The sequence below is a fragment of the Chaetura pelagica genome, unplaced genomic scaffold (assembly GCF_000747805.2).
Source record: "Chaetura pelagica isolate M959 unplaced genomic scaffold, ChaPel_1.0 scaffold50, whole genome shotgun sequence".
In the NCBI taxonomy this organism is placed as follows: Eukaryota; Metazoa; Chordata; class Aves; order Apodiformes; family Apodidae; genus Chaetura; species Chaetura pelagica.
The window spans coordinates 5,425,309-5,445,740 of NW_009952366.1; positions in this window are offsets into that span (position 1 = coordinate 5,425,309).

Here is a 20,432-nt window from a genome sequence, read left to right on the forward strand (position 1 = left end):
GGACCTCCTGCCTTAAAAGAGCTGAAAGTACATTATCAGGGCAACAAGCAACAGCTTCAGCTCCAGATAAGATATATACTATAAGAAACCAACTCTGTGATGAAACACAGGAAAACCTGTATAACTGCACACGTTGCACAAAATAAATTAAGGATTTATAGCTCATTCACATAATGTGGTTGCTCACAGTAGGAAGCAGACAACACCACCATATTCACTGAAGCTTTAGGAAGACACTATTTTCACTCTGCTTACAAAACCCAGTTGCTATCAGAGGCATAAAGGAAGGGGTAAGTGTTGTCTGGTCTAACTGTTGTGTATTCAACTGCCTGTTTTGCATCATGTTGAGGTTGTGAATGCTTGCATGCACATCTAAATGTCAAACTCCTTATATGCCTTGCAACTCAACTGGGTCATGTTGAGGAGATCTTCAGAAGTGTGTCTTTGGGTGTTCTCCCAGCCAAACCAGCTGTAATCAAAATCTTTCCTCAGCCTCAGCAACAAAAAATACACCTGTACTTTTCTCTTACTCCCAGTGTTGTCAGCGCTCTGACTTGATGGTCTGAGATAAAATGCATACGCACATGTTCGCCTGCAAAACAATACCAGCTCTTACTTCATCAGTGTCAGAGTGTTTGTCTTTGGAAATTTTTTTTAGTTACTTATTTCCCGTCTGAGCTTGGTGGAGGTGCCTCACAGTGCAACTTAGGGTGAGTGATACTGCATGCAATACAAACATGCCCAAATCAGTGAAATATTTGCAGACACCAGCATGCCCATGCCCAAAATATAAGAACTTAGAACAAGTTCTCTCTCTATTTACATGGACTTTTTTTTTTGTTTTCTCTTCTCTGTCATTCAAAGTTAAGTGGTAACAAAGCGAAAGATCTGTATGCGTGATGGAACTTAATTCTGAAATAAAGCATTTGAATAGTTCCATGACATAATATTATTTTGCAAGGTACTTAAGTTACTGAATGATTATACAGCAATTTAGACATTCATACAGTATTTGCCACTATTAATTTCTTTTTTTTTCCTCTCTCTTATATTCAATACATAAATAAAAAATTTGAGATCTATATAAATGGCACACAAAAACACTGTCCCCTGCCTTTTCAAAAGTTTAATCCAAGAATCAAAAATGACAACAGCAGAGATAAGCACAAATGCCAGCCAGCTGCACGCTAGCACAGACATGTTTGATGGAGGAGGTGGTAACAGCTCACACTCTTTTGCAGAAAGAAGGCTTATGTAGAGTCATTTGCTTTCCAGTGTGTATGTTCTTAAAAATTTGTATTGCTCAGTTAAAAAACAAACCACTGCTAACATGAAGAGAAGCTTCAAGTGACTCTTCCATTTTCTAGATCACGGTTTGTTATCTAGAAATAACACATGCACACACACACACTCTCGTACACAGAGGTAAACTTCCTAAATACTAACAGATTTTCGTACTGCTCTTGTTACCAAGTGTGTTCTCTAAGACAGAATTAATATTTCAAGTAAAATGTAGTTATTTTTCTTCAACGAGACAGAAACCTTTCCCTCAGAACCCAAGCACAAGGAGAGCATGGAAAGTGAAAAAATATCCCTCTTTTGGGAGGGGGTGGCTGGTTTCCAAGGGCACAAAGAGGTACATGTCAGAGCAGCTGCAAGTGCTTGAACTGCGATTCAAGCACACAACCACAGCCCTCACGGTGATTAAGGAATAAGTTAACTTTCTGCAAAAAGATCTATTATTTATAAAGTGCAGTGCTCAGCACTGTACAACCAAGGAGAGAAGCACCAACTCATCTCCTTTTCTCCAGTCTTACATTTATCAGCAGCTCTCAGATTATTCCCAGCACACATTGCACTTGAAGATCAGATGCCTGGTTATACCAGCTTTCTTAATCGTGCATTTGAAATGTATTCCTCCTCTGATTTAATACTTTCAAACCAGTTCAGCTATCACCTGATTGCAGTTTACACACAGCCCTAATCAACATATTACAGCTTGGGAACTGCTGTGCCATATCATTCCATTAAAAGGAAACAAGCTGTTCCTGTGATGCATCTGATTGCCAGTTCACACAGCAAAGTTAAACCCTTTTTAAAAGAAAAGAAAAAAATGGGGAAAAAAAGTACTAAACACTTTTTGAACTGTGCAGTCATAGGAGGTTACGCCTTTCCCACCCCCTGCATAATGCTGCTCATATTATGCCTCTGGAAACCTGTCCAGGTGTACTTCCCACTGCCTGGAATCACGGGGTTGGTAGAGACAGGATCTTGAAACTGCTGACATTGGCTTTCAATACACTCCTTATTTCCAAGTAAATATTCTGCAAGCGTATGATTTTTTGGCACTACCTTAACTATTGTGGCATTGCCCCGAAGGACAGACTAACCCAGTTTAAAATAAGTGTATTTAATAGTGCAGAGCTCTATAGCCTGTCTAGTAGGACTTTAACCATGGCTTTGTAAATGATTTCAAAACCCAGTTACAAACCAAAGTGAATTTTTGGTTGACTATTTTTTTAATAATCATTTGAAGGTTGTTTTGCAGGTTTTGGTTTCTGCAAAGTGCACAGATTTACCTAATTATACGCATATTTGTGAAGACATGAAAACTAATTTTTGCCTTTGAATCAGACCATAAGTTATTAAGAAATATTTTTTATACTGAGCTTTCTCAAAATATATGCATCCAAGAGGAAGACAGACCAGCTGACTGACCCTCCTTCCCACCCTATATACTATAGCCAACTCTAATAAACAGTGCTTCAGGGTGAGTTCATTTCAACTTCTTTAGTTTATGTCCAACAGATTTCTTGTGTTTTATGTCAATGGGTATGCACTACTGGAAAGGAGATCCAAATGTTTAATGAAAAGTACTTGTTTGTTAGTTTCTGTCCTACCAATGAAACATGCTGTAAGAATATACATTACTCTGTCAATGTTTTCAACACAGTAAAAAATATAATTATCTTCAGCAAGAAAATAGTCCTGAAATTATTCAACATGGACAAAAATTACACAAATTGAATTGTAGGACTGTTCAAAGGGTTTAATAATTAAACCAAAGCCATGCCCAGTTTGGAATTCCTTCCATGTCCAACATTTGGGCTAGGCACGCTCTAAGGTCCATATGCTTCTTTCAAAGACACTGCACTGGATTTTAGCTATGCTTCTTGTGAGCCATTTCATAACCAATAATGAGAAAATTACAGTTTTACTGTCTAAGCAAAATGTAATTATTTTGAAAAATGATGAGATCAAGCCTCCAAAACTTGACCCAGGGTCAGTATTGAAGTACAAAGTGTTAAGACCCAGCATACTGCTACTTTCTGGACCCAGAATTTCCTTCCTTCCTGATCCTGGTGAAAGACAGATAGAAAGTGATTGTGGCAGCCGAGTTACTGCCATTAAATATTGTGTTTGTCACAGTAATCTTTTTCTCAACCATTTTGGTTTGGTGGTAATGTTGTTCCAGTTCCCACATTAATCCTGCGTTTTGTTTCACATCTGGGGAGAGGACAATGAGGTAACCCTCAATAACATGTAAATCAGACTTCATATTTGCATACCACTGTCTTTTTTGCCCAACAGTAATCTATAAAACAGAAAAGGAATTTTCTTTGTTAGTACATTGATCCCCAAAAAACAAAAGAATGGAACAATATTGTCATTCTTGGGATTACATAAAGAATTCAGAAAAATATGTGAAATTGTCTGATTGTCTTGTGTAGGCAAGATACAAACTAACTGACTGGCATTCTGTCTTCTTCCCATGGGACTTCTAAGGATTATTAGAAAACTACTCAAAGCCACTACAGTTGCAGAATAGTAAGTCAAAGGAAAACAGTTTTTCTCCTTGGAGACCTTTGATGTAAATATATTGGATTAAGTACAGCCCTGACAATTTTATTTCTCTTGCTAAGTGAGCATGAAGATTTTGCCTCCATCTGCAAAAACAACCAAGTGGTAATTGCGCTACCAGAGCTCTGGTGTGTGAGAGCATCTCAAATACTTGCTGATGGTTATAGAGACAAAAAGATGAGAATTTGTTTTCCTGTTATATTTGGATTTTTAAAGGAGAACCAGTCTTCAGGAGACAGGCATCTGGACCAGGAAAACAGCATTAAGTAGCCCACCATCTGACAAAGCAGTTAGCATAGGCATAGCCTCACTCATGTCAGCCAGACAAAGCTTCACGAAATCCTAATTTTGCCCTATCAGCAAGATATTATTTATGTCAGGAGACAGACAGCAGAAAGGTGGTACAAAGATGGAAACTGGGTCAATCAAAGGCGAAGAGGCACAAGAGAAAGTGTTCAGCTGGTATCGTTTCTTGTAGATAAGGTTATCTGAATTGTTGCATTTTCAGTTGTTTATAAATGCATCTTACTATTTGGTTCAAATATTTACTAGACCCCATCAAATAATCCAACAAGTGAGATTATTGTTGTTTTCAAAGCTGATTACACAGGACAGATATTGCTTGTTAATCTTTTCCCATTCCTTGATTATACGTTTAGCATATACGCTCCTGCATCTCTTTTTCAGAGCACAGATGCTAAAACCACAGGACATGGTTTTAATCCTTAGGTGCTGTCACTGCTATGGATCCAACTGGTTTTATTCCAGGTAAAGTGCAGCCAACTGCAATATGCCTCCTTGCAAAACCATAACTGGGGTAACCATCATCTAAGCAAATAATGCTTTAGCTGACCCATGCACAAAATAAAACTCTCTAATTTAGATATTAAGCTTATAATCTTTCATCATCTTACATGATGGGAGGTAAATTCAGTTCAGGAGTTTGTCCAGTTTTGGTAGCAGGGCACAAAATATGGAGTTTATCTGACTTGGATTGAGCCAGACTTTCACCCTGGCTAGCAGGGAAACACTGCTATTGCCAAAGTTGCAGATGACTCTATCTCTTTAACTGTGAACCTTGTGGAGGAATAAATAAATAAATAAATAAATAAATAGCTCAAGGGTTAGACAGAAAGTTTCAGCCCTGAGCTGCAGTGAGGCAGAGATGTGCTGAAACAGCCAGCTTTATCTAGTGATAGAAAGCAACTCATAATTCCATTCAAAATATGTGCTTCAGTTTGGAAAGAAGACCTAAAACATGTACTTCTCCAGTTCAGGCTTTCAAAGGAATATTTTTGGCTCATGACTGCAAATGGATAGCACATTTAAAATTATTTCTTAAAATAACAAGGGGAAAGCAGCTGCTAAATTGATTGTTCATCAATTAACAGGACTCCAGAAATAAAAGTATTTGCTGAACAAATAATTAAAATATATAACCTAAACCATTTTTGGAACATGAATTATTTCTTGCTTAAAACTAGCTGATTAATGAGATTACAAGCTGTATTAGACCATCCCAGCTACAACACTGCAAAATTCACAGAGAAAAAATTTACTGTGCTGAGCATCTGAGGATGTGCATGAACCAGCAGTACCAGTGAGCACCCTTTATTTACTCTCTGCTCCCACAGGTGTTCGCAGAGTATCGTTCCCACATCAGCTGGCAGAAAGGGCTGAAAGCACCCCAAACACTTCTGTGAGCACGTATTTCTGTGTAAACATGAGCCCCACACGTGCACACCAGGCAGGTGCACACTGCCTGTGCACACAGTGGTGCTTGGCACCGGTTTGGTTTATCATCACAGAGCGGCTGGTGATGGGGTAAGGTCTGAGGTGTGGACCTGGCACCTCAGGTACCCAAACAAGGGCTCCTTTCTGTGCAGGTTTTCAGGCAGCAGAGCTGTCCAGCTGCCACTTCAAGGGCAGCAGCCCTGTGCAAACAACCGGTTATGAACACCACATACCCTGGACGTTAGTCACAGCACGCCGTGGGCTAGTGTGTGCTCATGCAAATGGCATGAAAGTCAATAAATACATAAAATCCCTGTCAGTCTCAAGTGAAAGTACTCAAGCAGGAAGATGCATTTACCATGGGAGAGGAAGAAGCACAGAGCAGCTGCCAAGCTGTATCCAGCCTCTGAGGGTGGCGCTACCTGCCACTGCCAAATCCTTCTGCTGAGCAGAACTGTAGAAACACTGGCCCCAAAGTCACCCAAGCCCTCCAGCTCCAGCCTAGTCCACTTCGTAGAGTTATGGTCCACATGCAGGACCTTGCCTCAAGAAATTCCTTACAGAGCCAGATCAGAACAGAAAGGAATGTTTCTGCTTAGCTTTCCCCATTTTGCAGAGGCCACATCATACACTCGCTCCGTGCAGTCACCACCTGCACCCTGAATACTTTTTTTTCCCAGTTTCCTTTCAGTCCCATTGGCATTTCTCCATGTCCTTTTCAACATGGGTCACTCAGTCTTTCATGGACAATTTGATGAGCAGCCTGGTCTACTGGAAGGTGCCTCTGCCCATGTAGAGGGGTTGGAACCACACAGTCTTTAAAGTCCCTTCCAACCCAAACCATTCTATGATTCAGTGAATTCCATGAGAAAAATAAACTTGCATTTCTCTTAGGGTTGCTGAAGTCCTCCACCTTCACTTCTTCCTTTACTGTAAATCAACCATTCCTGAAGATCCTAGAGCAAAATGTGTATACCTGAGACATACATTGAAACCTTTTATTGGCAAAGGGTGTTTGCTAGATAATATTTTTCCTGAGAAATGTAAAAAAGGTACAAGCCAGAAACATAAATTAGTTTACAAAAGGCAATTTATTAAAGCAGCAGGCCTTTGGAACCATTTCACTAGCCTCCATGACTCACATCTAAATAGGCTGATAAAGTGAGTAATCCTGCAGGAGAGTCATGTTTAAATACGCTGCAGCTCTCACACTTCCAGCCCCAGAGCAGCCAGTCCAATGGCTTTTCTCATCCCAAGAGGCACCACCTGTCTAGACAAGGAGCACTACAGGTTCCTTCACACTTGCAGGCTTGACAATAAGCAGGCTGACACTACCAGGTGGATGGATAAAAAAGAATCAAAAGAGTGCCCTGCTCTTTACAGCTGCTCTAGGTGATGGCAGGGGGAGGAGGAGGAAGAGAGAAGAGGTTAACTGAGCTCGCTCCCATGTTTGCATCAGGATGAGCCTTTTGTCTTTACACTTCACAGGTCACTGACAGACCTTTCCACTTAAATTCAGAAGGGCATCATCCAACAGATTTCAGTCAGTAATTGAATCATTAGTACCAGTGCTGCAGCTGGGAGATCTATGGCCAAAGGGCCAATGTTTCAGACAGATGTCTGATTTTCAAAAGGCCCAGAGATACTGCCTATTTTATTTTTTCTGCTTAAAAAAAACCCCAAGAAACCTTAATCTGCAGAAAAAGACTTAAAGCTATACCGGCACTAATTTTATATAGTTTTAAAATATTCCTGTTTTATTCAAGATCAATAGAGAGACATATTTTATATAACTTTTCTGGGTATATTACTTCAAAGGAGGAGCAGGAAGGAATGATGTCATGCTCAACTGTACCAAAATCATGTTTCAGCAGACCATTAATTATTTTTTTGACCCTTCAATCTCTATGACCCAGTTCTGAGAAGCTTATTGCTGTTGTCAGGTCAGAACTTGTTTCAAAGAGCCAAGTGTTAACTTTCCACTTACAGATTATGCTGGCAGGAGTCTGTCTGCTTACATAGGATATGTCTTTGTCCTTGACCTGCATTATTTCTATAGTTACGTAGTGCAGAAACAAGGAATTAGCCTTCCAATACAATTAATGGATGACATTGATCAGTGAGATAAAATCCACAGCTGATTAGTTCTGCCTTCTTTAGGAGTTAATGAGAAAATAAACCTTTCCTTTAGTGAAATGAACAACATCAGAAATGTTTTCTGAGACACAGATAAGATGTCCTAGTGCAAAAATTATACATACAAGTAAAATGCTCCAAACCCCATAGAAATTATAAGGCTTAATAAATAGGATGGATAACTAGAGGTCCCTCGAATTCTCCTGTGCAGCGGGGTAAACTTGTTCAGCTTTCCATAACAGACCTACATCCAAGCCTGTTTTGTTAAAGAATTCTAAAACAGCCTTGAAGACAGTCAAGAAAACCACTCAGTCTTGTGGTATGTTGTGGTAATTTAACTTTTAGCCTGTCTGGAATATTATACAGGAAAAAAAAAAAAAAAAAAGTTCATTTTTAGTGTTTACCCCTTAAACAGAAGCATCAACTGTAAATGGTTGAAGCTAATCTTAAATGGCAAGAGAGACAGTGATGTGTGCATGGGTAAAGGCATGTCTGTTTGTACAGAGCACAAATACAGTTAAGTGTTGCCTACACCACTAAGACCAACACCACCCCTCAAAAAACACCCCAAACTAAGAAGTTTGGTAGCAGTTAAGCCATTGCTTTCCAGAGTGAGCTCTCTGCATTTTCAGAAACATCAGGCTCCCTTAAGAGGTGCCTCAATTTGCATCTCAGAAACTGAGACACTGCTTAAGTTACAGAGGTTATTGAAGCACAGACCATGTTTAATGGCATATATTGGATGTGACTTTTTCCATCTCAGGTCAAATACAATGCTGTAGATGTGTTGTCATTAACTAAACTAGTTACAAGATTATATATGTATTGGGAAATTAAATTGTTTCTTGCCTATTATAAATGTATGTGCCAAAGTTATACAAGCTATTGATGAAAACAGCTGAAGTCACCCAAATAAATGAATTTTAAGGTATGGCAAAAATACAGCACTAGTCAGGTTTCCTTATATAATTTTTCTGCATCAAGTCAAATAAAGCAATCCTGCCTTTAAGAATTTTGGCTTCCTTCAAACCTGAAAGTGAAAAAACTGCATTTCTGCACTTATTTCTGAAGGGAACCTAAAAAATGAAGATGCTGCACAGCAGCTGTGTAGCAGCATGGTTTTTCAGGGAGCACAGACCGCTGAAAAAGAGACGAGAAAATTGATTTATCTGAAGTTCAGCTGTATATCCCTTTGTACTATGACATCAGTCTTACTAAAGGCTATAATGAGGTCCTTAGATGCAGGAGTAAGATTACGCACAAGTGCAAAGGAAAAACTGTTATTCTCTTCCAAAATGGCAATCTGCCCTGTCACTACTTTGGTTTCAGCTTCCTTCAATCCCCTCTTCTTTGTACATACATTTTTTCATTGTTAGGCTTATTTGCGGCTTCTACTTAAGCTGAGTCCAGTAAGAAAGTTGTACCAAGTCAGCCCTTTCAGCTTTCATGTCTTTGGAAATACAGATCAGCAGATCTGTTTGCTTTTATTTCCCCCACAGGGATTTTACTTACAATGGAGACCTAAAGATATAATTTCCAAGGAACACCCTTGCGAAGACAGTTGCTGCCTGACACAGCTGTTACAGGACACAAAGGAAATCACGCCATGAAAATAATACTGCCACCTCTGGGTATACAACATATATATCATCCATACAGCGTTACAAGGATGATGGAATGGCACGTGGGGATAATTTCAAAGTCCACCTAGACCATAAAAACGTGCCCTCTCCACAGTAGAGCTCACATTTGCATCTATGTGCCTTGCGGCAGGGTAGGATGGGAAAAGAAGCACTGAAAACAGTAAAATAGAAGAATAATAGCTCTCTTTAAAAAAAGACTTTACATCTCATATGGCAGTGGATTATTACGCTGCTGTTATTGGAGCCCCTCTCTGCTCTGTTTAGTCTGAAGTCATCTACTGAGAGCAGGGAAAGGACTGGATTAGCAAAGTGTGGCATGCTTCGTGCTGTCTCGAGAGCATTACTAATCTTATAATAATATCAACTGCAAGGCATCCCTCAGTGGTAAGAGGGTGTGGAGCTAAAAGAAACAAAGGGAATAAGGATCACCAGAACAAGACTGAGACAGCAAAACAAGAAATGAAGCAGGATCAAGAGGAAGGAAAACCAAGAGAGGAGAAAAATATTAGAAGATGAGAAGACAGAGAGGGCACATAAATAGGCGTAAGAAGTCAAAAACAATTTTGTACCAGAGTAAAGGGCTTATTCCAAAGGGCCTCCAATTGTTTTGGCACCCTTTTCAGTGACAGTAGGACTAGCTGCTGCATCACATCAGTGCTGAGCTGCAAATAGTCGTCTCACCCCAGCTCTTAATCACTGACACCTCAAATTCAGAACAGCTCAGAGAGAGAGCACCAAGAAGTCTGTGTGTCATACAGTGGCCATACAAGGACTTAATCACCTTCCTTTTGTGAATTTATGGAGCAGCTGCTCTATAAGGCTCCATTGCTTAAGAATAATGTGTTTTTAGGAACAGTGCTCAGTACTGAGGGAGATTACCATGCATGTCCTTAGCTGTGAGCACCACAAGATGAAAGATCTGTTTGGCTTGACCTTTGTTGTAGAGGAGAGAGGAATTTGGAAAGAAAAGTGTGATTACTTGTGTGTCCCATTTTATAGCCTACACAATGCTTTTCCAGCTCATACAGCTGTGTTAGACTGTAGAAGAGAGGAGCTCTCAGACTTTATTCTAGCACTTTTCACACCTAAGGGGATGTTGTTTTGGCCTCCCTCATGAAAATACATGTCTAAAAAAGAAATTATCAAAGATTTATTTTCCTTCCTTTTTTTCCTCATAAGTGGCACATTGAACAAAAATATTAGGTGACAGTTCATATACACTTTTTCCCTGTCCTGATTATCGTTGCTTAGAATCCTGCGGAAGTATTGATTCCTTTTGGAATTTAGAAAAGGAGGATAAGCCTCACATGTGAAAAACAACCTGGAGAGAAAAATGTATTTACCCTTAAAGTGGTCCACACCCCCTTAGGGCAGGGAGAAGCCAGGTTCAGGGCTTGGAGATTGTTCCTTTGGTGGCAAGAACAAGAACTACCTAAATGTTTATGAGTTCTGAATTGCTGTTTTGTTGGGAAAAAATCAGGAATTAAATACATTGGGGAATGTCTCTCTCTTTGTTTTACTGTGTATTCATACTGTGAAAACAAATACCATGTAGGACGACAAACCATGAGTCTTAATTTTTTTGCATAGCAAAAATCCTCCTGTAGCCTCCAGAAAGCCAGACAGACTAAGGAAAATCCTCCCAAAAGAGTAGCATCCATAAAAAATATATCTAGTCAAGATTTGAGATTTGGAAGGATCAGTACTATCCCAAACTCAAAACCCAGAGATACTGTTCTCAAAATACTCCAACAGCTTTAGTAGTGATATTATCAGTGGATAAAACAGGGCATTGAGAAACAAGGTCAATGAGCCATTTAGAAAAGCAGAGTAGAATGTATGTAAACCATTGGGAACACAATATCTTGAATTTCAATAAACCGTGGACTTTGAAAGCCCTGTTTGAGACATCTTAACTGAGCCTGATTTTTTGAAAACTTTGGTGTCTGTAAATAAGTCCTTTTGAATTATTTGTAAAGCAGAACTCATTTTGAGAGTTAAAGTTGCCCTGTAAGTAATCATTGTGTCTAAAGTCTCTAATATCATAAAGGCCATCATATTTTATTTGCAAAATAAGCACTGAATAAAGGTTTGCAGTCTCTTAGTCTCAAGTTGTCTCCAATTTCTTAAAGAAATGGAAGATAATGACACTATTTGCAGGAGGGTGAGTTGCAGGATAAGATTTAAAATTAGAAGGGACAGTAAGATTTTAACAATTTTTATGCCACATTAAGCCAGAAAATTATTTCTGTGCTTGTCATGTTTAACTTACAGTAAGAGCTTCAATGTATATCTAACATGATAATAGTTTTTTTAAAAAGCTTTAAAAATATGGGTAAAATGAAAGAATTTTTAATCAGCCATTATTAATTATTGTTCCAAATAATAATTAAAAACATAACTTTTCACTTCAAATTTGGTATTTTCCAAACTGATCTCCAGCACAAATTAAACACATGACAGAAAAAAAACCCGAAACAAAACCAAACCAAACCAAACCAAAAAAAGTCCCACACCACAACTTTTGAAATTCCAGACCATTAATATAGTTACCTTCCTCTCTATGGATGTAGCTAAGGAGAACTGAGATTTGATCTCCATTTGTGCATGAAGAAAATAAGGAGTCATATCTGCAGACAGGCATGCCTTTACGTTATGAATAAATACTGGCAATTGAATAGGCTCATAGTCATGCCTAACAATTTGTGGTTTAAACATCCTGAGATATATCGAAACACAACCCAGTAGTGACTACCTCAAACAACTTAGAACATGAACTGTTTACTCTGGCAAGGACAGAAGAGGAAGATGAGATGCTAGGCACTGGTCCTATATTTTAAACCTCTAAAGACACTTTGCATCTCCAACTTCACTTTAGGCAGAATACCATAGCTAACACCTCTGCTCTAACATGCCTGGGTCTTTCTAGCAATTCCCCTCTTTGGGTCATCCAAATGACTTTGTCTATAATACCACGCGGTTAACTGGAAAGGAAGAGTGATATTTTAATCACTTAGTCATCTACATGATGCATCAGTTCCATGTAGAAACATCCCTGAAGAGTTTCCCTGACCAAGTATTAGTCAGAGCTGAACAAAACATTTTGGTCCAAGCTAAAAGCTTGTTCTGCTGTCAACCATCTGGATGAAGTGAGTACCATAATGTTTGCTGTCCTTGCTTGCTTGCTTGCAAAAAAAAGATGGGCAGCACAACATTTGGGCTGGCTTATGTCAGTGCAGCTCTGTAAAGGAGGCTCATGGCAAAACTCACCTCCAGCCTGTTGAAAATATTGTCGATCTGCATTATGGATGGTGATATATTACCATAATTTCACTGATTTTGACAGAGCTGTGTTGATCTATGTCATAGGGAATCTAATCTGTTGGACTGCCATAGCAAAAAAAGTAGTTTTCTGTCTATTATCCAAGCATGTACACAAAGCAAATAAATACTATTAAAAATAAAATATAAAGAACACATTAAACTTTGCATGATCTAATTTGGACTCACTTTAGAAACACTTTTCTCCTCTTTGAGGTACATCTGGAGGATATTTTCCTTGTCTCTGAGCCTTCTCCAGACAGGAGCTGCCTCATCTTACACTCAGACTTGCATGGGTGACAGTGTTACCGTAATTGATCACCCAAAGGCCACACTTGAAACGAAAGCCATAGAAGCATTTGTTCATGCAATGACACAAATCCTCAATTCTGCCCTTTCAATGTTCTCATTTTCTACATTAGGAATCTTTATCTGAGATTGCATCTTTCACTTTACAAAGTCACACTGAGAGACATTTCTACTTTCTGTTATGTTAGTTATCCTTTCTCCTCTACTATTACTCAGAAAGTATATAAATAAAAATCACACTTCCCAAATAACATACAACAAAGAAAAATAACAGACTTCTTACTTAGTCATTGAATTATTTGCCTTCTTCAAACTGTCAACAGTTTCTTGACAGAAATATTCTGTGATTCATTTCTTCCTTGTCTTCCCAGGGAATAATTTCCTTGCTCTCTTTTACCTTAAGATGCAAAGCTTCCTTGTTTGTTTAGAGGGGCTGGTTGGCTGGTTTTGTTTTGGATACTGTGCCACTGAAATACACTTAGGAGGAGATGATGTGAATTTCAAGTATTAAAAATATTCCACTTGAGGTCAACCAGGGTTTCTAGAGTGTCACGGGTGATTTCAGTGTACACTCCTGACCTGGGCCTTGGTACAGGTGAATCCTGGCACTTTTGGTAGTCATGCCAACCATTCAAGCTCAGAAATCCCTCCTTGAGGAAACGTGCAATTCTATCCATTTCAGTGGAGCTTTATTCGCATTTAATAAAGTTTTGAGATCAGAATTTTTGAATGCTTCATATGCTTAATTTTAAGAACCATGCCCATGGATAATGTAATTAGCGTTGAGCCCTCTGGTGATAACTAGATCTTCACAGATTTTCACATATTGCCATTTGTCCCAGTTGGCTAGTGTCAATAACATTTAGGATAAATAATTTTCCATAAAAATATATTTATGCATGCTTATATCCAGACTGTGTAGATCAGTCATGTGAGCACATTATGAATCTTAGCTTTGGACTGGAGAAGTCTGTGTCTGCCCCAGACAGTTCTTTATGAGTTCCAATCTGTAAATTTCCCTTAGAAATAACCAGACAACAATTTCCCTGAAATCTCTATGTGAAAGACTTACTGAAGATTTGTTTTTATGGAAGAAGATATGCATGAAGCCCTCTAATAACAAATAGATTTTTCTGTTATTTTCTACTGAACACAAAAAAGCACATTTCCTACAATGTGGGGAAAATGCAGTGTAATTTTCCTAAGCGTTACTTCAGTCGCTTGTTGATTTTTTCAATAGGAATGAGGAGAACCGCAACATACAGCAGCACACGCCTAACAAAGACTGCTGTAGTGCTAGGATGTCTCTCCAGCTACTGCTTTACTGAATCCTCTCTTTATGAGGCCCATTATCCATGCATCATACTTCTTGTTTCCTATTCTTCACCAGCATCTTCCCTACCGCAGGTGGCCACTGCTGGCTCTGAATTGAAATTTTCTTGTGCAATAGACCCTGTAACCTCTGCTTTAAACTGTACAACCTCCATTCAGGTTGCAATATACTAAGAAGTTCTTGTCTTCCTTTCAATTATTCTGCCTTCAGCATTGTGTCTGGTCCTTATTTTTCTCCTTTTTTCTCTTTGTTACATTTTTAAAATCAGAAAATAGTTTCTCTACTCATTGCAGACATGTAATCAGGGTAATCAAAGGCAGTTCCTGTAGGCTGCAAAAACAAATTTTAGAAAATCAGAGCACCTAAATGTAAAATTCTTTTATTAAGTTGTTTTAGACATGTTTAGATAGATGCTTCTAAATGTGTGTCTTCAAATGATATAAATACAGATCTCAACAAAGCCTTCCAGGCCTTATGTTTTCAACACTCGTTCAGAACTCCATAGGACATAAAATACAATATATCTTTAAATTGTTAAGCATGGCAGTAGTGGAGTCCTTTATGTTGAAAACCAGAAAACGTAAAGCACCTTCAAAGATACCTGTTGTTACATTTTTGTTTCACAAGAACTTAGTGTGCTAAAATACTCCATCTAATCCACAGGTAGAGAAAGACCGTGATCTGGCCGCTGTGCAGCATTTGACTTAAGATGAAAATTGTTTCTCTTTACAGAGTTTTCTTGAACAAATCCTATTGCCTAATTAATTAGTACAACTTTTTTTACCTTTAGAAGTTTTCTTTATTTAAATAAGATACATTTTGAAAGGATACAGGTTACAGTTACTAATTTTCCTGATAATAAAGGAAGGACATGCAGAACATAACTAACAACAAATTAAACTTTTCAGTTTAATTTGAAATATGTCTAGCCTGCTTTGTGAATTATCCATTCTCACACACACAAAAAACCGAATAGTAAGAAAATATAGGAATCACTCCTAAACCATTCTTTGCATGGGACCTGTGAAATAAAAAATCCAGAATTACGAGATTTTTATTAATACAGACAAAAATGAGAGAAAATATTTTGGGACCTCCATTTACTAGGCTTGGATCTGAGCAGAACAGAGCCCTGGAGCGGCTACTCCAGCTGTGGTCCGTGGATGCAACACTAAACTGACTGCTTTGCAGTAGTCCAGCCATAAGCCTTGCAGAGAACTCCTCTGTATTGAGCAGCCACAGGAATATTTGGATGATGTATCATCTCTCTGACAGCTTCTTTTTTCCCTCCTGACCATCACAAAAAAAAAAAAAAAATGGTATAACGGCCAGCAGGCTGTAATAGTTAGTCAGACCCTCTGGGTCAGTAGATACACTGCCTGTCTTTTAGGCCTGATTTTGAGAGAAGCAGATTGACCATATGTCCACCTTTAGCAGTGATCATCACAAGACTCTGAGACTAAGTGGACATGCACAGACTTGGTCCTGCTGCAAGAGTCAGAGCCCAGCAGAATCTATTTCCCTGTCCTTGTTCTTCCACATCATCCTTCAGATTAGCTACAGTCTTTTCCTCAGAATTGCTGAAATAAAATTGTAACATCTAAACTAAGATGGAAACAGATGGAAGCAGAAAGGGACAACATGAAATGTCCAAGTGCAAAAAATAAGAATATGTTCACATACATTACTTCAGTAGCATGGCTGCCTTGCCAACAACACTATTTAATAAAGAAATTTCGTCAGAACCTAGGATTTCCCAGTTATAGCTGAGATCTCATTACAGTAGGTTTTATATGTGCAGGGAAAAAAAAAAATAATTAAAAAAAATTGTTCAGATTTTGCAAATCCTATACTTACACATAAATCCATGTATGAAATATGGTGTAATAAGTGCTATATACGAAGATAGATATTGTCAAACTACTGCTTTCCAAGATATATGTGATATTAATATGTTAGACTGACATTTTAGCATGCTGAAGATCATAAGACATGTTTTATGGTGCATTAAACTCTCATAATAACAATTTCAGAGAGTTAGCATAATACATTATTTGAAGTTAAATACTGCCTTGAACAATAAGGGCTAACATCCCATCAGGCTATAATAAACTACAGCTTTGAAATATCAGTTTTCATTTATCAGTAAGGTCATTTACACAGCTAAAGCAAGAACATAATGATAGGGTTTTTTACCATCTAGAAGAAAAAAAAAAAAAATAAAAAAAAAGAAGAAAAAAGAAAAAGTGTTTATTTTCTGACATCCAGAAAGCATGAAAACATTCCGAGGAAGCCATTATTAAGTCATTTAACCTTTCATACAAAATAAATTGTCTGGGATTTAGTTATAAAACTGAAAGTAAATACATTCTAGTTTCTGAAACTGCATGTAAGTAAGCTTATTTAAACTCTATTGGAAATATTGTATTCAGGCATAAATGTATTACTCTAAGTAGGGTTTTGACAAATTGCATCTATGTATCTGGTATTTCTGTAAGTGGCCCAGAAAAGCTATGCAACCTTGCAGTGCATCTCTACAACTTCACTCCAAAGAGGAATTTATCAGCATGAGTTGCTTAGAGCTGCTCATTGCCCTTAATCCACATATGAAATGCTGTATTTTAAGGCCTTTAAGCTGATAAAAAGGTTTGCTTATACAGTTAATGGGGTGGAAAAGCGGGCAACTGATTATAAGAGATGGTGAAAGGGACACTAGATTAAATCCTCAAATCTTACTCTAACCTCCTCCATTCTTATGTGTAGGAGAGCCACAGAAGTGACCACTGTTGTGTCCACCACTATGAAGAGCTTCAGACTAACGTCAACTGGTTTGACAGACAAAATTTCAGTGTGCAGTAGTCCTTTATTCAAAAAAAACCCACATGGCCAGGCAAGGCAATAGGCCAACAGAAATGTATCCAAGCTGCCATGTGCATGTGTGCCATGTGCACCCCAGAACACTGGTCACCACATTTCCCATATTGCTGATCTCTTTTAATTTGGCAATGAACTTTTGGCATGTAGTGTCTTATACACAACCAATTCCTCCTTTGCCTTCAGCACAAATGCGTGATGAGGACATCAAAGCCTCTGAACATGAGCCCCAGGCCAGAAATGGCACACAGACTCACACACAGGTGCTAAAATCATTGCTATGGGAAGGCAGTGGGCCAAGGATGTATCTGGTACAAGGCAGCCTAGCTTCACCTCCCTTAACATGCTGAGAAACACACACACCACTAGTCCAGCGACATATGTTATTATATTACCCAGAAAAGGTCAGCAATTTCTCTCCACCTGGCTGCATGTGCTTATGTGGTCACAGGGGATGGTCAGTACAGAGGTGCTTCTGAAAGCTCTGCTACAAAAGCTATGGAGAAACACCTTCTGGGCACCACACTCTTTAGAGTGGTCTGCACTCTCTTTACAGGAAGTTGTGGTCCTGCTGCAAGAGTCAGAGCCCAGCAGAATCTATTTCCCTGTCCTTGTTCTTCCACATCATCCTTCAGATTAGCTACAGTCTTTTCCTCAGAATTGCTGAAATAAAATTGTAACATCTAAACTAAGATGGAAACAGATGGAAGCAGAAAGGGACAACATGAAATGTCCAAGTGCAAAAAATAAGAATATGTTCACATACATTACTTCAGTAGCATGGCTGCCTTGCCAACAACACTATTTAATAAAGAAATTTCGTCAGAACCTAGGATTTCCCAGTTATAGCTGAGATCTCATTACAGTAGGTTTTATATGTGCAGGGAAAAAAAAATAATTAAAAAAAATTGTTCAGATTTTGCAAATCCTATACTTACACATAAATCCATGTATGAAATATGGTGTAATAAGTGCTATATACGAAGATAGATATTGTCAAACTACTGCTTTCCAAGATATATGTGATATTAATATGTTAGACTGACATTTTAGCATGCTGAAGATCATAAGACATGTTTTATGGTGCATTAAACTCTCATAATAACAATTTCAGAGAGTTAGCATAATACATTATTTGAAGTTAAATACTGCCTTGAACAATAAGGGCTAACATCCCATCAGGCTATAATAAACTACAGCTTTGAAATATCAGTTTTCATTTATCAGTAAGGTCATTTACACAGCTAAAGCAAGAACATAATGATAGGGTTTTTTACCATCTAGAAGAAAAAAAAAAAAAATAAAAAAAAAGATGAAAAAAGAAAAAGTGTTTATTTTCTGACATCCAGAAAGCATGAAAACATTCCGAGGAAGCCATTATTAAGTCATTTAACCTTTCATACAAAATAAATTGTCTGGGATTTAGTTATAAAACTGAAAGTAAATACATTCTAGTTTCTGAAACTGCATGTAAGTAAGCTTATTTAAACTCTATTGGAAATATTGTATTCAGGCATAAATGTATTACTCTAAGTAGGGTTTTGACAAATTGCATCTATGTATCTGGTATTTCTGTAAGTGGCCCAGAAAAGCTATGCAACCTTGCAGTGCATCTCTACAACTTCACTCCAAAGAGGAATTTATCAGCATGAGTTGCTTAGAGCTGCTCATTGCCCTTAATCCACATATGAAATGCTGTATTTTAAGGCCTTTAAGCTGATAAAAAGGTTTGCTTATACAGTTAATGGGGTGGAAAAGCGGGCAACTGATTATAAGAGATGGTGAAAGGGACACTAGATTAAATCCTCAAATCTTACTCTAACCTCCTCCATTCTTATGTGTAGGAGAGCCACAGAAGTGACCACTGTTGTGTCCACCACTATGAAGAGCTTCAGACTAACGTCAACTGGTTTGACAGACAAAATTTCAGTGTGCAGTAGTCCTTTATTCAAAAAAAACCCACATGGCCAGGCAAGGCAATAGGCCAACAGAAATGTATCCAAGCTGCCATGTGCATGTGTGCCATGTGCACCCCAGAACACTGGTCACCACATTTCCCATATTGCTGATCTCTTTTAATTTGGCAATGAACTTTTGGCATGTAGTGTCTTATACACAACCAATTCCTCCTTTGCCTTCAGCACAAATGCGTGATGAGGACATCAAAGCCTCTGAACATGAGCCCCAGGCCAGAAATGGCACACAGACTCACACACAGGTGCTAAAATCATTGCTATGGGAAGGCAGTGGGCCAAGGATGTATCTGGTACAAGGCAGCCTAGCTTCACCTCCCTTAACATGCTGAGAAACACACACACCACTAGTCCAGCGACATATGTTATTATATTACCCAGAAAAGGTCAGCAATTTCTCTCCACCTGGCTGCATGTGCTTATGTGGTCACAGGGGATGGTCAGTACAGAGGTGCTTCTGAAAGCTCTGCTACAAAAGCTATGGAGAAACACCTTCTGGGCACCACACTCTTTAGAGTGGTCTGCACTCTCTTTACAGGAAGTTGTGATGAGGCTTCCTAACCACAGCAGCACTTGACACAGGTCAAACCAATGAATAAAAACCATCTGGGCATGGATGTGAATTGCTGCAAACAGCTCTTTATCCATTGTTCTCTGTAACGTCATCTGCATTAGGATGAAACAGTTATTTCCACTATAATCTTTAATCATAACAGCAGGTAGATGAGGTCTAAAGCAGTTATTTGAAGGGGCTGCAGGGCTTACTGCTTTCACATTTCCTGTAATAACCCACACATTTTATGAAGTGTACACCTGAAAAATAACATCTTGGTATCCCCGCCAGCTTGTCATACAAGGAATTTAATGTGTGTCACAGTCAGTGTTGATTTTGTAATGTAATTTTACAAAGCTCTCAAGTCAAAGGAGGCAGCCTACTGTGAGTGCACAAAGTCTGGTCATTTAAATAAATAGCCCACTCGTGTCACAGTGGCAGCCCAGAATGCAGCACAGCCTCTATTCTGATTTTCAACAGCATGCTAGCTTTAAGTTGACAAAGGTAGATATATTTCGCACCAAGTCTAATGTAATGCTAGCCAGTGTAATCTCTTGCCAGCTACTGTTCTTTATCTTCAACATGTATTGTTCCAGCCAAACTTTCCTCTGCACGGTTTCCTTGGAATTCTTCCTTTTTCAGTCATGAATAGGAGCAGTCCTTGACTTTTTCTCCTTTTCTCCTTTCTCTTTCCC